Here is an 18,191-nt window from a genome sequence, read left to right as displayed (position 1 = left end):
CCACATACGAAGCAAAATGAGTGAATATACACTCTAAAGTGCTTCTATATACATCCGTATGTGATTCTTAGTGGAAAGAAAAATATTGTCACTATATTCGCCTAACTAACATGAATATCTTCTCTGTATGTATCAGTGGTCAAAGTGTAGAGAAGTTTGAATATAGTATCTTTATGACTTTATCTATTTTCCTAGGAAGAATGGACTACTTAATTTTACCAATTATAAACCATGAGCTGGATACAAACAATTTGGGTATTATATAAGCATGAAATGAATTTTCTCCTGCAGTGCCTTTAAGTCCTTTTCAAATTTTGAACCTAACTTTAACCTAAAATTTGACTAATAAATTATGATTTTGCACAAAAAAGTACAAACATAATGAAAGATTTCGTTGAAATTGTTCTTTCGGAAATTTCTAGAAAAGCTTTCAGTAGTACAAGCGGTATGAAATCACAAAGAATAGTTGACTTTTCTAATTCATCTGCTATTATAGTTTTTTTTCATTTCTAGAATAGTATTGGAGGCCATTTCGACGTTTGCCAGGGGTACAAATGAAGTGAAATTGAATTGATAAAACATTCCTTAAAACAAAATTCTGCCAATTATACTTTATGATATCCCTTCGATGCTGCCACAGGGAGTCGACACTATTTTTTTCTCTATTTGTCCCCCCCCCCCTCTCTTCTCTCTTCTCTGCTTTGCTCTGCCGCTCCTTTTGTAGATGGTTGGTCACCACTCTTAGGCCTTTTGTTCACTGCTTGTGGTGGGTCTCCAATCTTTTTCCGGCGCAGACTTAATGGAGAAACCCATCCGGAAGCTTCCGTCCTTTGAGTTAAAATAGTACTTGGCGTAGCAATTGTGCTTAAATCATATTTAGAGTTCTGTATTTTAGGAATGATATAAAATATATATTACGCCCATGAAAGGAAGATCAATGATTCCTATAAATTACCTAATGGAAAATTTCTAGAAGAAGCCCAACAAGAAACTAAGCATCTTGTTGTGGAGAAAAAGGTAAATTTTTATGTTACTTCAAAAGTAGTTGCTTCGCTTCAACCACGCGTATTCTTAGCATGATTTTGGGGAATCTCTACGCTATCACTCAAACAATCATGAAACATACTCCCTCCATTCCTTTATATAAGATGTATTTATTTTTTCAGAAAGTCAAATGTGTGCATGTTTGATCAAGTTTTTAGAAAAATATATGAATATCCATAATATCAAATTTATATCATTTGATCCAACATGAAAAGTAGTTTAATATTTTATCTATTAGTATTGCAGATGTTGATATTTTATTTTATCATCTTGGCTAAACCTAAAGATTTCACAAATCAAAGAAAAATATTTCCAGAACAAGTAGGAACAATTTTCAGTTGTCTCAACAACATAATTGGATCAGAACAAATATCTTAGTAGAATCTTCTTTCAAATATGAATCAAATAAAAATTAAAAAAATATGAATCTAATACTCCCTAGAATCCATATTACTTTGTTGTTAGCTTATAACTAAGATTTTGTTATTCAAACTTCTAGCCCACTTTAAGGTAAAGATTGGAGTGAGCCTGGTAAAGCCGGACGGAGGAAGCCGGACGAGACTTGCCTGCTCCCCCCGCGTGCACCCATCCGTGCTCCCGCATACGTGGCATGATTTGATTGGAATAAAATAAGTCCCGGCCCCATCCCTTAAAATTAGGGGGAGATGATTAGATTAGAAAGAAAAAAAAGAAAAAGACAGCCGTAGGATGAAGTGGGAGCACGGATGGAAGCATGAGGAGGGAGCAGGCAAGCCGGATCCAAGGAAGCCCTCGGTTAGTTACGTGTAATCTAAGAATAATTGAGGAGAATGATACTAATCACGCACTTCTCGACCAGATTGATTGCCTTGGAACTTGGAAGTAAGTACATACGGTGTACCGAGCAGGAAGAACAAATGTACGTTGCTGTCATCGAATACCGAAACATCAAGGAATTACACCAATATACAAAAGAACAAGTCCCTATCGGTCTATGCATCGCTTTTCACCGCATCCTCTCAGTGCTCCCCATCCGGCATCCGCCTATATAAACGCATCAGATTATAGCCCAACCAACCTGCAGCAAGTAGTGCAACACAACACTAGCAAGGTCGATCGATCGAAGGTAGCTAGCAAGTAAGGAAGACTAGGAAGAAGAAGAAAGATGGCGGCGGGGGGCGTGTGGGTGTTCAAGAACGGGGTGATGGAACTGGAGCAGGAGGCGACGAGCCGGAAGGCGCTGGTGTACGTGCCGGCGAACGAGACGATGAGGTCGCTCGAGGCGCTGGAGCGGCGGCTGGGGTCGCTGGGTTGGGAGCGCTACTACGAGGACCGCGCCATCGTGCAGCTCCACAAGCGCGGCGGCGTCGACCTCATCTCCATTCCCCGGGACTTCTCCAGGCTCCGCTCCACCCATATGTATGACGTCGTCGTCAAGAACCGCGACCAGTTCAAGGTCGTCGACCTCTAGTTATAGCCATCTTGGTCGGTAATATTCTTCCTATTCTAGCCGGATAAATTCATGGCTCCGCGCCACGAATATATGTATAGACGTACAAATAAGAACCTGCGTGTACGATTATGCATGCGTTGTACTGTTCCTGTGTGATGTAGTATGTAACTGTGGGCCTCTGTCAGAATATGTAACCTGTGTGCACTTAACGGTGGAAAATATATGTACGTGAGTACCGGGGTTTAAAATCTCTGATTAAGAAACCTAGATCCCGCCGAAATAAATTTGTTTTACCAAAGGTTCCCCCGCCTCATTTTATTGAACTAGATGATACCCCGTTGTTGTGGGAAATTTTTTGTAATATATTCAGTTAGAATTGGTTGTGTGAAACATGAATATTTAAAGTAATATTTTTTTTGATCGAAAGGGGTTTTCCCCCGCTCCATTTTATATAAACGAAGCAAAGCGAGTCACAGCAGACCGTTACAAGCATTCGGGACCTGCCTGAATAGCAGGACCAGAGACACCGGAATCAAAAGACAAATTCAGCGTTCTGAGGAAGCGCATAGACGGTCATACATCTACCACGACAGGGGAACTGACGGATACATTTGCCAGCTCTTTTTCACTCTACTATTTTATCTCTTTTCACACTGGGTGAATCTTCAGCATCTCCTCTTCGATCTTTCTCTTGCAAGCTCTCAGGCCGACTCCCATGCAATCTTGAGCAGCTCGCCTCTTCACCGATCTAGGAGTTGGATGCATCTTCTCAGCAGCACCGATTGGTCGCCCACACATAGCACCTTCCATTGATGCAGCGACGAGCTGATCCTTGCCAAGATTGCACGCGTGCTTGTCCACTGTACGCCCTGAAAGCACATGTCATTACGCATCGTCCAAATGCTCCAAATGGTAGCAACACAAGCAATATTAGTAACAGACTTTTTGTTATTTAGATTCCAGAAAGAAGATAATTCATTCATGTCATTTGGAATACTAAACTCAAAAGAGTCAGATATATCACTCCAAACTTGTTTAGCAACCACACATTCAAAGAACAGGTGACAGACAGTTTCATCCTCATTACAAAATAAGCATTTTAGATTAAATATATGTGAGGTACAACAATCTTCCAGAATTTTTTCCAAATGGGGGTAGACACTCCCCCCCAATTAATCATGTTATAAAACGACTTAACTGAATAGACCCCCGACGATTCCAATCTCCAAATGGGTTGGTCCGTCTCGTCAGTTATTGGCATGTCAGAGATGATTCGGATCAATTCATGCCATCTATCCAAAAACCCAGCCTCCACACATCTGTTGAAGGTAAGTTTGAGAGTAGAACCATCCCATACCTCAGAAACTGCGCAGCATTGCTGTTGGCAGATTTCATACACGTCCCAGAATTGGGTTTTGAGGGAAGAATCCCCCACCCAAACGTCATCCCAAAAGCTTATTTTATTACCATTCCCTAGTTTCCATTTATAGAAGGGCCTAACCCCCTCCAAGGCCCAGGTGACACCTTTCCGGAAGGGAGAGCCTACACCCTGCCTAGACCACAGTATATTTGGCTTAGTTGTTTTATATTTGTGGTCGATCAGCTTCACCCAGTTTTTTTTACTGTCCATAAAATACCTTTTAGCCCAAGAGGCTAGTAAGGCCATGTTGAATTCTCTCAGGTTAGGTACCCCCAGACCACCAAAGTCTTTTTTTTCTAGGAGATCAAACCCCAATTAGCAAGATGGTACTTATGTTCATCCCCCACATTCCCCCAGAAAAAGTGAGCCATCTGAGAAGTGATGGCCTTGATCGCCCAGTTGGGGAACTTAATAACTGACATGAGGTACATGGGGATACTGGCAATGCATGCCTTGAGGAGGACTAGTTTTGCTTCATAGCTAAGTAGTCTCCCCTTCCATCCACATATCCTTTTGATGATCTTATCTATGATGTATTGGATGTCTTCTCTTCTCAATTTGAGGTAGTGAAGAGGAACTCCAAGATATTTTAGAGGTAAATCCCCCAATTTACAACAGAAAATCTGAGACAGGAGTTTATCATCATCCTCATTCATATTGATAGGTACTACTTCACATTTGTCATAATTGATTTTTAACCCAGAAAGGTTTTCAAAGCAGGCAAGTAGCCATTTCAAGTTCCTAACATATTCAGGTTTAGGGTTAAGAAAGAGAATTGTATCATCAACATATTGCAGGCATATGAGTCCTTGAGGGATGATATGGGGAACAATCCCAGATATGATATTATTATTAAACAGCTTTAGCTAACATGCGAGAAAACACATCAACCACCAAATTAAAAAGCATGGGGGAACTTGGATCCCCTTGTTTTAAACCTTTTCCACCCACAAAGTATGGACCAAGGGTGTCATTGATCTTAACACAGAAAGAGCTCTGTTGCAAAATGGATAAGTTCCATCTAATCCACTTAGCCCCAAATCCCCTAGATGTAAGCATTTCTACTAGGAAATCCCAGTTCACTCTATCATAGGCTTTTTCATAATCTATTTTAAGAACAATCCCAGATTCTTTTGATTTATGGACCTCATGGATGGCCTCATGAGCAGTAACTACACTTTCTAAAATGAACCTGCCTCTCACAAAGGCAGATTGACATGGGGATAGGAGCCTATGACCAACAGGGCAAACTCTGTTTGTCATAGCTTTACTGAATATCTTAACAGAACAGTTGCTCAAACAGATGGGTCTGAATTTCCTCATGTTCTTGGCATCTGGCTCTTTAGGGATCAAAGTAACAATAGAATAGTTTAGTCTCTGGACATCCAGAGTCCCATTTTCAAAATCTCTAACCAGAGCCATAAAGTCACCCTTAATCACCTCCCAGAATTGTTGATAAAAAAGAAAAGACAAACCATCAGGACCAGGGGCTCCATTAGCATATGATCCCATAATGGCCTCTTTAATTTCTTCTTCTGAAAAAGGTCTTTCCAAGGAAGTATTTTATGCTTCTGTCACCATTTCTTCCTCAGACCAAAACTGGTCATCTAAATGTATATTAGGTTTAGGCTCAAACCCAAAGAGGTTTTTATAAAAGTTAGTGTCCGCCTCCAGCATGTCCTTAGTGGAGTATACAGGCCCATTAGGACCCTCCAGCATAGTCAATTGATTCTTCCTTCTGCGTTGGTTAGCAACAGCATGGAAGTAAGCTGTGTTTCTGTCTCCTTCTTTGATCTTCCTATCTCTAGATCTCTTCCACATGGCAGTCTCTTCCTTCTTCTAGATCCCCTCAAGTTCCTCTTTAATTTGTTTCATTCTGAGGACTAAAGTTGAAAATAGATATGATGTATGGTGTTTGATTATTGTATAATGTAAATTCTCATGCATGTTTGCATGACGAGGTGCCTTTTTATTGTTAGATAATAACGAGAAATAAACGAGACACGAGAGACATGGATTTTTACGTGGAAATCATTGCGGGAGAAAACCACAGACGCACAAAGGCGCAATCACTATGATGGAGGAGTATTACAAGCACGAGACGACAGGCCATCGGCGAGGTGCGACTACATGGGGTATATATGAGGGCAATACATGAGAGTCCTTGGAGGACAAGGTAACGAGTTGTACTCGTACGCGTCGACGTCAACGCAAAGGCCCACTCCGGTTGTACTACGTCTAATCCAACACAGTATAATTTGGATCACAATTTAACAATCTCCACCTTGATCCAAATTTCCTTCAGTAGTCGAAGAAAGTAGATAACTCCATCCAAATCAGCATAAACACCTTGTGCGTCAAAGTCCATAGGACTAGTGAGAAATACCAACTAAGCCTGAGCAAAGCTCAAACTTATTGGTCGGAATTGGCTTTGTCATCATATCAGCAGGATTATCATGAGTACTTATCTTCCATACCTTCAAATCGCCTTCAGCAACAACATCTCGAATATAATGAAATCTAACATCAATGTGCTTTATATCTTGTCTCATCATTAGGAGAAACACCTTCTTTTCTCTTGAAAACCCACTTGCAACGAATAGGTTTCTTCTCTCTATGTAATTTTACTAAATCCCAAGTACCATTCTTTTTAAGTGATTCCATCTCATCATGCATAGCGGTTATCCACTTATTATTATCACCAGAAATAATAGCCTCGGAATATGAAGAAGGTTCAACATTACCTTCAATTTCTTCTGCAAGAGATAAAGCAAAAGAAACAATATTGCACTCTTCAATTATCCTGTCAGGTTTATTAATACCCCGCCTAACTCTGTCACGTGCAAGATTCCAACTAGGTGGAACAATAGGCTGATTTGGAGTGGGAGTGACATGATCATCATTAACGACGGGTTCATCATGTGCATCAACAATATCATTACCAGATGTATCACCTGAATCAATAACATGCTCCACCTGAACAGTAGGCTCCTGAACAATAGGCTGTTGTTCACTCTCAATGGGAGCATTAGTAGATGAAACATCATGTAACATAGCAGATCCATTAAAGATAACATTTTTGCTAATAACAACCTTCTGGGTTTCAGGATTCCATAATTTAAAACCTTTAACACCAGACTTATAACCAAGAAAGATGCACTTAACAGCCCTAGGCTCCAATTTTCCATTATCAACATGAGCATAAGCAGTGCAACCAAAAACTCTCAATTGTGAATAATCTGCAGGTGAACCAGACCATACCTCAATTGGAGTTTTCTTATTAAGAGCAATAGATGGTGAACGGTTAATGAGATAACAAGCAGTGGAAGCGGCCTCGGCCCAAAAACGCCTATGCAAACCTGCATTGGACAACATGCAACGGGCTCTGGAAATAATGGTCATGTTCATGCGCTCAGCAACACCGTTTTGTTGAGGAGTATAAGGAACAATGTAATGTCTGACAATGCCTTCAGACTTGCAATAATTCTTAAATTGCTTAGAACAGAATTCCATACCATTATCAGTGTGAAGTATTTTTATCTTCTTTTTAGTTTGTCTCTCAATCATAATCTTCCACTCCTTAAAAGCTGAGAATGCTTCATATTTATGCTTCAAGAAATAAGGCCATACTTTTCTTGAATAATCATCAATAATAGTAAGCATGTAACTAGCACCACCTAGTGACTTTCTGCGAGATGGTCCCCATAAATCAGAATGAACATAATCAAGAATACCTTCAGTTGTATGAACCGAAGTATTGAACTTCACCCTCTTGTGTTTGCCGAAGATACAATGCTCACAAAATTTCAATTTACCAGGTTCATATCCATCAAGAAGACCTCTCTTATTTAACTCTGCTAAACCAAGTTCACTCATATGTCCAAGTCGCATATGCCAAAGGTTAGCAGCATCACAATCAGAATTCTTTGAAATAACTGGAGTAGCGTTACCTGAAATGGTAGAACCTCGTAGGTAATAAAGACCATTGGTCGAACTTAAATCACCTTCCATCACAATAAGGGAACCTTTGGTGACTTTCAAAACACCATCTCCACCTGAATACTTGTACCCCTTTGCATCAAGCGCACTCACAGAAATAAGATTTCTCTTCATCTTCGGAATATACCGAACATCTGTCAAAGTTCTGATTATGCCATCAAACATCTTGATTCGAATAGAACCTATGCCTTCAATCTTGCATGGTGAATTATCAAAACCAAAAAACGGAACCAGCAACAGTTGCGGAATCAAAAGTATTAAACAATCTCTATGTACACATATTAAAAGTGCATGCAGTGTCAAGTACCCACTCATCATTGGTCTCAGCACATCCAGTAATAATGACAAAAGCATCATCGGAACTATCATCACGAGCAATGTTAGCAGATTTTTCACCTTGTTTGTTACCTTTCCTCTTTTCCTTGTTCTGCAACTTGAAACAATCTGAGATGTCATGCCCGTCTCTCTTGCAATATCTGCAATATTTCTTGTCTCTGGATTGCGACCGGCCCCTGTAGCCGTTTATACTTTTGCCTCTGTTTCCATTATTGGAGTTCTTCTCCTTTGTCCTGCCACGAATAGATAATCCCTCTGCTTGGGATGAACTTGAACCATCATGAGGCACCATTAGTTTCATCTTCTCCTTAGAGTTAAAAGCTTCATAAACTTCATTAAGTGTGAGAGTATCACGACTGTATAATATGGTGTCTCTACAATTGGTATAAGAACTTGGCAGTGAAAAAAGTAACATTAAAGCTGTATCTTCCTCTTCATACTTAACCTCCATTGCAGCTAGATCAGATATGATCTCTTTAAATTCCGAAATACGATTCAAAACATTACCTCCCTCGGGTAACCTGTGCAGGAATAATTTTTGCTTCAGATGCATCTTGCTGGTGAGATCTTTAGTCATGCAAATCCCTTCCAGCTTTAACCATAGAGCGGCGGCAGTTTTCTCGCTCAAAACTTCCTACAAAATATTATTATGCAAATGGAGTTGAATTTGTGACAAAGCCTTACAATAATTATTTTCTCCTCAGCAGTCCAGTCCTCAATTCGGTTCTTCCCAAAACTATCCAGTGCTACATCATAGTCGGCCTGTGCCAAAAACGCCCGCATCTCGACTTGCCATAGGGTAAACCTTGTGTCACGATCCAGCAGCGGAAAGTCGTACTTCATGGATGCCATGAGTAGATAAATCTGTGTACACAAAGTAGTACAAGCCGATAGAAAAATTCTTGACAGAATTTAATATGCGAAGCAAATAGAACAGAATAAATAGCACCTGGATGTAGCAGATGAATGAAGAACAAACTAGCAGTACTAGCCTCACGTAGAGGAGTACTAGTAGCAGATTAGATCAAATCAGGTTTGCACCTCGAGACTTGAAGCCGGCTGCTTTGATTAGCACCTGCGGCAACTCGGCGGAGTAAACAAGGACGACTCAGTCTTGAATTATATGACGCGTACGGACGAAACGCCTGTCCGACTCGGTGTCGTCTCGCAGCAGCAACCGAAATTGAATTCGACGGATAGTGCCGCAGCGGCGACGCACGGAACGTCAAACCCTAAACTCTCATCTTGGATGAATCTAAACCTCAGCTCTGTATACCACTTGTTAGATAATAATGAGAAATAAACGAGACACAAGAGACACAGATTTTTACGTGGAAACCCTTGCGGGAGAAAACCACGGACGCACGAAGGCGCAATCACTATGATGGAGGAGTATTACAAGTACGAGATGACAGGCCGTCGGAGGTGCGACTTCATGGGGTATATATGAGGGCAATACATGAGAGTCCTTGGAGGACAAGTAAACGAGTTGTACTCGTACACGTCGAAATCAACGCAAAGGCCCACACCAGTTGTACTACGTTTAGTCCAACACAGTATAATTTGGATCACAATTTAACATTTATTATGCATGATTGCATGTTGTGGTGGACCTTTTCTCCAAGCATGTAGAATGATGAGATGATATACTTGCATGTTGAGAGAAATAACCTAGTGGGGGCTAGCTATTTAGATATAGAAGATGAGTCAAACAAAAACACACATAACGACTCTCTCTCTCTCTCTCTCTCTCTCAGCGCTCGCACTACCGAAACAGGGGCCGGTGCCGACGGCCATATGTATGCCGACGGCCACCGTCGGCCTACTCCTAGATATGCCTACAGCCGGATCCAGGTCGTCGGCGTACCAAGGCCGTCGGGCTATCCCGAGCTATGCCGACGGCCACCGTCGGCACATATTTGCCATCGGCTTAGACCCATCCTACGCCTACAGCCGTCGTCAGCATAGTTGCGGGCCCGGCGGCCCGTTTGTGACGTGCGGCTAACGGCGCCCGACCTATGCTAACCGCCGAGACGGGCGGCCGTCGACATAGATGTGCGTGCCATGTCATCGATCTGAGGCGCACCGACCACCATCTATGCCGACGGCTATCGTCGGCATAGATGCCACGCCATCGATCCGCGGCGCGCCATCCATCTGCCCATGGCCTCAGTTTTTTTGCATTTCATATAGAATTTTTTTGTTCTTTTACGTATTATTATTTAATTAACTTACATGTAGCATGTTTTAATATAAGCATAAATACCTTAGTTTTCGATTCTATACGGAGGGGTGTGACACCTGAGGGGGGAAACAGCCGCATCAGGTCTATACGAAGGGGACGTTGCTCCCAAGTGTTTATATGGGATGACCTACCATGACCGGGTGGTGCGGTGGCATGTCTAAAGAGGAGGCACGCACCTCCGGGGTGTGCCCCCCTCACGGACGGCGCCGCCGCCGGCACCTGGAGGGGGGAAACGGACGCGTCGGGTCTACACGGAGGGGATGTAGCTGTGGGTTTGGCCTGGATGTTGCTCCCATGTGTCCCTATGGGCTGACTTAACACAATCGGGTGGAGAGGTCCACTGGTCAAAGCCCGTCCGTGGGAAGTCAAATGGATAGATCTCATGGTCAACCGCTCCAGGGTTAGGCGGGACGGGGGCCCTCGGGGTAGCAATGCCACCGGAGTGTCGCACCGGGCCCTCATACATGCGGCATGGTGTGGTGGCATGTGTGAAGAGGCGGCACGCGTCTCCGGGGTGTGGCCCCCCTCATGGACGGCGCCACCACCGGCACCTGGAGGGGAGAAACAGACGCGTCGGGTCTACACGGAGGGGATGTTGCTGTGGGTTTGGCCCGGATGTTGCTGCCAGGTGTCCCTATGGGCTGACCTAACACAACCAGGTGGAGAGGTCCACTGGTCAAAGCCCATCCGTGAAAAGTCAAAGGTCTAGATCTCGTGGTCAACCGCTCCAGGGTTAGGCGGGATGGGGGCCCTGGGGGGTAGCAATGCCATCGGAGCGTCGCACCGGGCCCTCATACATGCGGGGTGGTGTGGTGGCATGTCTGAAGAGGCAGCACGCGCCTCTCGGGTGTTGCCCCCCTCACGGACGGCGCCGCCGCCGGCACCTAGAAGGGGGAAACGGACGCGTCAGGTCTACACGGAGGGCATGTTGCTATGGGTTTGGCCCGGATGTTGCTCCCAGGTGTCCCTATGGGCTGACCTAACACAACCGGGTGGAGAGGTCCACTGGTCAAAGCCCGTCCGTGGAAAGTCAAAGGGCTAGATCTCGTGGTCAACCGCTCCAAGGTTAGGCGGGACGGGGGCCCTGGGGGAAGCAATGCCACCGGAGCGTCGCATCCGGCCCTCATACATGCAGGGTGGTGTGGTGGCGTGTCTGAAGAGGCGTCACGCATCTCCGGGTGTGGCCCCCCTCACGGACGGCGTCGCCACCGGCACCTGGAGAGGGGAAACGGACGCGTCGGGTCTACACGGAGGGGATGTTGCTGTGGGTTTGGCCCGGATGTTGCTGCCAGGTGTCCCTATGGGATGACCTAGCACAACCGGGTGGAGTGGTCCACTAGTCAAAGCCCGTCCGTGGAAAGTCAAAGGGTTAGATCTCGTGGTCAACCGCTCCAGGGTTAGGCGGGACGGGGGCCCTGGGGGGTAACAATTCCACCGAAGCATCGCACCGGGCGCTCATACATTCAGGGTGGTGTCGTGGCATGTCTGAAGAGGCGACACGCGTCTCCGAGGTGTGGCCCCCCCTCATGGACGGCGCCGCCGGCGGCACCTGGAGGGGGGAAACGGACGCGTCGGGTCTACACAGAGGGGATATTGCCGTGGGTTTGGCCCGGATGTTGCTCCCAGGTGTTTCTATGGGCTGACCTAACACAACGGGGTGGAGAGGTCCACTGGTCAAAGCCCGTCCGTGGGTAGTCAAAGGGTTAGATCTCGTGGTCAACCGCTCCAGGGTTAGGCGCGACGGGGGTCCTGGGGGTAGCAATGCCACCGAATCGTCGCACCGGCCCCTCATACATGCGGGGTGGTGTGGTGGCATGTCTGAAGAGGCGGCACGTATCTCTGGGGTGTGGCCCCCCTCACGGACGGCGCTGCCTCCGGCACCTGGAGGGGGAAATGGATGCGTCGGGTCTACACGGAGGGAATGTTGCTGTGGGTTTGGCCCAGATGTTGCTGCCAGGTGTCCCTATGGTCTGACCTAACACAACCGGGTGGAGAGGTCCACTGGTCAAAGCCTGTATGTGGAAAGTCAAAGGGTTAGATCTCGTGGTCAACCGCTCCAGGGTTAGGCGGAACGGGGGTCCTGGGGGGGGGGGTAGCAATGCCACCGGAGCGTCGCACCGGGCCCTCATACATGCGGGGTATTGTGGTGGCATGTCTGAAGAGACGGTACGCGTCTCCGAGGTGTGGCCCCCTCACGGACGGCGCCGTCACCGGCACCTGGAGGGGGGAAACGAACGCGTCGGGTCTACACGGAGGGGATCTTGCTGTAGGTTTGGCCCGGATTTTACTCCCAGGTGTTCCTATGGTCTGACCTAACACAACTGGGTGGAGAGGTCTACTGGTCAAAGCCCGTCCGTGGAAAGTCAAAGGGCTAGATCTTGTGGTCAACCGCCCCAGCGTTAGGCGGGACAGGGGCCCTGGGGTAGCAATGCCACCGGAGCGTCGCACCGGGCCCTCATACATGCGGGGTGGTGTGGTGGCATGTGCGAAGAGGCGGCACGCGTCTTCAGGGTGTGGCCCCCCTCACGGACGGCGCCGTCGTCGGCACCTAGAAGGGGGAAACAGACGCATCGGGTCTACACGGAGGGTATGTTGCTGTGGGTTTGGCCTGGATGTTGCTCCCAGGTGTTCCTATGGGCTGACCTAACACAACCGGGTGGATAGGTCCACTGGTCAAAGCCCGTCCGTGGAAAGTCGAAGGGCTAGATCTCGTGGTCAACCGCCCCGGTGTTAGGCGGGACGGGGGCCGTGGGGGGGGGGGGGTAGCAATGCCACCGAAGCGTCGCACCAGGCCCTCATACATGCGGGGTGGTATGGTGGCATGTCTGAAGAGGCGGCACGCGTCTCCTGGGTGTGGCCCCCCTCACGGACGGCGCCGCGACCGGCACCTGGAGGGGGTGGGGAACGGCCGTGTCGGGTGTACATGGATGTAGACTGCAAATAAAAAACACCGGCATCCATCATGGAAAACGGACGATTACTCTGAAACCTTCAGTGCCCGGAAACCGGATCGGTGCCCGGGCACTGAAAGTTTTAGAGTAATTGTCTATTTTCCTAACGAAAGTCTAATGAATACGGGAGCTTTCTTCGTATGGATTAGCCAAGTATTTATACTAGTCAAATTTCTCATCCTTTGACAATGTGGTACTATTTTTCAGTTTTCAGATGGTATCTATGCTGCTGCAAAAAAAGATGCTATCAATGCCGACGGCATTGCCGTCTGCATAGTTTACCACGTGGCATCTTAAACTATGCCGACGTCTATGCCGTCGGCATAGATTACATTATCCACTCACGGGCAGGGCTGGCCACTCATTCCTCATCTTGCCCGCACCACGCCCCACCCGTCTTGACCCACGCCGTCCGCCTCCCGCCGCCGCTTCCCTTCCCTCGCCCCTCCCCGCCTCCATCCCGACCCTCTCCGCCCCCTTTTCGTGTCGCCGCCGCCACACCGTCGCCACCTTGACTCCGCGGCGCCGCGGCCACCACCCTCTCCGCCCCCTCACCCCACCACCACCCCCGTCCCCCCGCCACCTCTCGTCGGTGCCGTCCCCACGCGTCCCTGACCCCGCGCCCTCCCTGTCCTGCCCCGACCCCGTGCCTGCCGGAGCTCAGAGGCCCCCCTCCGCCGACGCCCTGCTGCGGCGGACCCAACCCCCGTCCACCCTTCCCCGGCGGCTGCCCCCCGGCCTCCTTGCTGCCCACTGCACCGGCGCCCAAGATGGCCCTGGTGATCTTTTTTTTCATTTTTTGCCATTTTGTTACTGTTTATTTTGTGCATAGATGGATATGTGATGAATGGATATGTGCATGTATAGATTGATGGTCATGTTTGTGATAGATGGATGCATTGATGGATATTGGTCAAGTTTGTGAATTTGGACACTTAATTTAAAATATGGATTGATGGATATTGGTCAAGCTTTTGAATATGTGCATGTATAGATTGATGGATATTGGTCAAGTTTTGCATTTTGTAGACACTTAGTTTTAAATATGGATGAATTGATGGATATTAGTAAGTTTTGTGTTTGGTCAAGTTAGTGTTAGATGGAAGCAATTCGAGGCACTAGGTTTCTAAAATACTTAATGAAGCTTTCTTTTCCAATTTGACATGTTGTTTCATGTTGATTCATAATGTTGTGCCAATGGTTAATGTGAGGCGATGACCTAAATTTTTTTCACTCGGTGTAATTAAAAGGATTTGTGGTGTTCCATCTTCGTGGAGTGATCGTCGACGTTGGAGGTGTTGGTCCACGATCATCCCTCTCCTTTGATCGACTACATCGTTTACATCGGAGGGTGAGCAACAATTCCATGACCTCGTCCGCTTTTTTCCCCATATTAGTAGATTAAATTTTCACATCAAGTCGCGTAACCTAGGCGTCTCCCGTCCGAAAGGGTTGCATCAATAAATATGCATTCAATTGCACATTTATCACTGCAGCTCTTTTGGATTGTCCAGCGTTTTCCACGGACAACTCGAGGATGTGTAGATTGGGTACGTTGCCCATGCTCTACCCCATTCCGAGATAGGATTTCGGTGGCGCCTCCCCGTTGTTCTCCGGATGCACATTCTCCCGGTATTTTTCTAAGACATGTATTTGGTGAACAGCGGGGAGGTGTTGCCGAAATTTTGTCTCGGGATGGGGTAGAGCATGGACAACGTACTCAATCTACACATTCTCAGGTGGGATTAGGACCCATCTTTACCTATTAGAGATGTAGGTGGATTAAATGTTGTTTCTCGTCAACCCTGTAAAAAATAAAATATTGATGTGAGTAATTTAAATGAATCCTTAATTTTTTTGTGTGGCTTCCAATAAAACAGAGATGGCAGATAATGAGTGGATGTATAGTGAGTTTTTCCGTCGGAATCAAGTAACAACAGAGTGGGTCGAGAAAACTTATTTGTTTTTGAAAGAAATATTCCGTAGTCCAATGAGGATTGTGCCAGAATGCCCATGTGCCAAATGTAAGAGACATATGCGCAGAGATAAGAGTGAGATGACTAAGAACCTTCGCACACATGGATTTATGCCCAACTTTAATATGCCGATAAACTTTTCCCACTGGGACAGTGGTAGAGAGGAGGTGATATGACAATGCGTCGCTGGTTATGAGGATGATGGGGTTAGAGACATGCTAGATGATGTCTTTGCTACACAACCGACACCTCCGTCACATTCAGCAAATGAACCGGAGGAGCCGAAGGAAACCGCAAAGGCCTTCCTGGATATCTTGGCCTCGTCAAAGAAACCTCTTTATGAGGGTGCAAAGCTCTTTGTGCTGGATACCATCTCACAACTGATGGCAGTCAAGGCTGAGTATGGCTATAGCCGAGGTTGCTTCGAAGCATTTCTGGGAGTATGGGCTAACAGCCTGCCTGAGGGCCATGAACTGCCGAAAACCATGTACGCTACGAAGAAAATCATGAAGGCGCTCTCCATGGATTATGAGAAAATACATGTTTGTCCAAAGAATTGCCTTTTGTTTAGTCATGAGTATGCGAATGACAACTACTGTAGGAAGTGCGGTTCCTCTCGGTATATTGAGGTAGTCGATGAGCAGGGTCAGAAGCAGCAGCTAAAAATCCTTGTGAAGGTTCTTTGGTATCTTGATTTTATAAAAAGACTGCGGTGCCTTTTCATCACCGAGGAGTCTGCCAAAATGTTGAAGTGGCACAAGGAAGGGAAAAGGTAAAATCCAAATAAAATTGTACATCCATCAGAAGGTGAAGCATGAAAATCATTCGATATAGAATACCTGGAGGAAGCAGCCGAGGCTGGGAATGTCAGAATTGCTATATCAGTTGATGGGTTCAATCCATATGGTATGTCGTCTAATCCATACAGCTGCTGGCCCGTATCTGTCATTCCACTCAATCTCCCTCCCGGCGCCATAATGCGACGCAAGACTATGTTCCTATCGCTTATAATTTCGAGGCCTGAATATCCGGGGAAGAATTTGAGTGTGTTTATGCAGCCGTTGGTGGATGATTTGCACCATTCTTGGTGCATCCCGAGGTTGACATACGACCGGCATCCACAGAAAAATTTCTTAATGAAAGTTTGGCTACAATATTGCATGCATGACTTTCCCGGCTATGCCCTATTCTGTGGATGGTGTACAAGCGGGAAGATGCCTTGACTAGTCTGCATGCACTCCTTGATTTTCATTTGGCTGAAGAAGGGTGGAAAGTATGTTGCCTTTGACCTGCATCGACAGTTCCTCCCTCCAGACCATCCTGATAGGGAAGAAAAGAAGAACTTCACAAAAGGCAAAGCTGTCCATGAAGTAAACAAGATTCCAATATTTTCTGGTGCGGATGTGCTTGCTCATCTGAAAGCTCTTAAGACTACCGGCGAAGGGAAAGGAAAAGGCAAAGCCACAGGCAAAGGCGAGGGCGAGGGCGAGGGAAAAGGAAAAGGGAAAGGGAAAAATGTTTTGAAGGATATGGTGAGACGCACAACTGGACTCACATTACCCCCTTCACGCAGCTTCCCTATTTTAAGGACCTCAAACTTCCATACAACATCGACATGATGCACACCGAAAAGAATGTCGTGGAGTCCCGTTTTCGCACGATCCTCAACATTCCTGATAAGACAAAGGATAATGTTAATGCTAGAGTCGATCAAAAGAATATTTGTGATAGACCACGTCTACACATGCAGTCGAAAATCTTGGTTCAAGCCAGATGCTGACTTCGTACTTAAAAAAGATCATAAGATGGAGGCATTCAAGTGGTTGAAACACATCATGAAGTTCACTGATGGTTATGCGTCAAATATAAGTAAGGGGGTCAATATTTCAACGGGAAAAGTGAACGGGATCAAGAGTCATGACTATCATGTATGGATTGAGCTGATTATGCCGGTGATGGTTCAGGATATGTTCCCGAGCGTGTCTAGCGTTTGCTTGCGGAGTTAAGCCATTTCTTCCGCATGCTTTGTGCTAAAGAAGTATGTCCTGAGATGATAAAAGAAAAGCATAAGAAGGCGCATGAGTTGATGTGCAAGCTAGAGAAGATCTTCCCGCCAGGCTTATTTACTCCAATGACACGTCTCATTTTGCACCTCGCGAACGAGGTATTGTTGGGGGGACCTGTGCAGAATCGTTGGCAGTACGGCCCTGAGAGACGGAACAAGCATATGAGACAGAAATGTGGAAATAAAGCTAAGATTGAAGCTTCCATAGCTGAGGTAGTTATCCTAGAGGAGGTGGCAGACCTCAGGACAGCATACTATCTGGACCATGTTCCCACGCTACATAATAAGGTGTCTCGATACAATACAGAAGAACCCAAGTATAAACCCAATCTGCCTCTATTCATCGGGCAAGGTGGCAGGGCTGGATGCTCGACACCTTATATCATGCCACGAGATGAGTGGGAGGATGTCATGTTCTATATCTTGGACAGCAACAAGGAAGTTGTGGATGAGTGGATGAGGTAATACCATTGCATCATTCTTTTAGTCAATTTGTTATGTTCACTTTGCCTAGTTCTTATACCGCTTTTCTTATTGTGGTCGATTCATTGATGAAGAGTGGACGGGAATGCTGCCTCCTACTGAAGCGGAGGCACTTGCTCTTCTCCGAAAGGGTGCTGATGGAAGGAAAAATTTTGTTGCGTGGTTCATGGAGAAAGTAAATTTCCGCACTTCCCTATTACCTATTTCACCCTACAATTCCAATTAAACTCATGCACCCTA

At 46.1% G+C, this 18,191-nt stretch overlaps 1 pseudogene; it reads left to right on the top strand.

The window, feature by feature from the left end:
- The first annotated feature begins 2,056 nt into the window (after nucleotides 1-2,056).
- On the top strand, nucleotides 2,057-2,768 carry LOC125541014 (flowering-promoting factor 1-like protein 5 pseudogene; annotated as a pseudogene).
- Nucleotides 2,769-18,191: the final 15,423 nt, after the last annotated feature.

Source organism: Triticum urartu, chromosome 2A (genome assembly GCF_056163025.1).
Source record: "Triticum urartu cultivar PI428250 chromosome 2A, HENAU_Tu73, whole genome shotgun sequence".
NCBI lineage: Eukaryota > Viridiplantae > Streptophyta > Magnoliopsida > Poales > Poaceae > Triticum > Triticum urartu.
Note: the sequence above shows the minus strand (reverse complement) of the source record. Positions and strands in the feature narration are given on the sequence as shown.